Here is a 1,268-nt window from a genome sequence, read left to right on the forward strand (position 1 = left end):
TAATTGAAAGAATACAATGTACCATGAGGAAATACTGCATTCAGATATTAAAACTAGTGTTACTAAATTTAAACATGTAATGAAGACAGTAAAGAACAGAATGAAATATATATATTAGTTCTTTCAGAAGTACTAAGAAGATGATGGGATGAAGAAATTAAGCTTAAGAAGAAAAAGATAAGGGTATATTTTTTTTTCTTACAGTTTCCACAAATCAAATGATGCCAACTAAATGTAATAAGGATTTCAGGAAAATATCCTGTTCACCTCTCCAGATACACTGGATGCCTTTCTCATCCTGTTTTTTCTCCCAAGGACTGGCCTATAGAGATGACTTCAAGTAACTCACCTGCTTATTCCAGTTGGATTCAGTCTATGAGAGGCATTGATAGGAGACAGGGATATGTGAAAAGAGAAAGAAAAAGATATTTATTCCTCCAGCTAGCCACTGGCTGGGTTCCTGTACTGCAGGTCACAGTTGCTACAAATAGTCCACTCCTAGAAATATTTCCAAAAATTAGTCAATGAAAACCTATGGGTCACAACAAAACATTGTCTGATATAGTGCTGGAAGATAAGTCCCCTGGTTGAAAGGCACTCAAAATACATGGTGGCTGCAACAATGGACATAAGTATACCAATGATCATTAACATGGTGCAGGACCAGGCAATGTTTAGTTCTGTTGTACATGGGGTTGTCATGTAGAGCTGGCTTTATGACAACTAATAATAAGAAGAGATACTGAACACTGCAGTCATCTACAACATGCTCCAGCCCTGGAAATCACTTCTTCCCAGAACACTTTCAGGTCTAGGGTAATGGATCTCTAGTTATTCCTAATTTTAGGTGCTTCACCAAGCCTTTTTGGTTTACTTTAACCCTTTCCATAGCTTTTGTAAGTACTCCCTCATTACCCTATTTTTTTTTTTTTTCCCTTACTGTTGGGATCCTGACTGGCATAAGCACTACTTAAAGAAATAACAGCAGATAGGTCTCTGATCTGGGGTTTTAAATCAGAGTGGACCATTTACTTAGAGAAGATAATTGGAAGAAGTTCTTACTTTGAAATTAAAGAAAAAAAACTAGACTATAGCAAAGTTGAAAAAAGAATAATAAAATCATGCAGGCAAAAGGAAAAATCATTTTGTTGTTGTTGTTGTTATTTGCCGTCAAAAAAATAATAATAGGAGGTGGGGCAATATGGCGGACTAGGCAGAAGGATTGCACAGACCCTCTTCAACAAAGAAAAGGGAAACCAATTAACACA

Source organism: Orycteropus afer, unplaced genomic scaffold, assembly GCF_000298275.1.
Source record: "Orycteropus afer afer isolate SDZICR_OR568_19922 unplaced genomic scaffold, OryAfe1.0 scaffold00478, whole genome shotgun sequence".
Classification (NCBI taxonomy): domain Eukaryota; kingdom Metazoa; phylum Chordata; class Mammalia; order Tubulidentata; family Orycteropodidae; genus Orycteropus; species Orycteropus afer.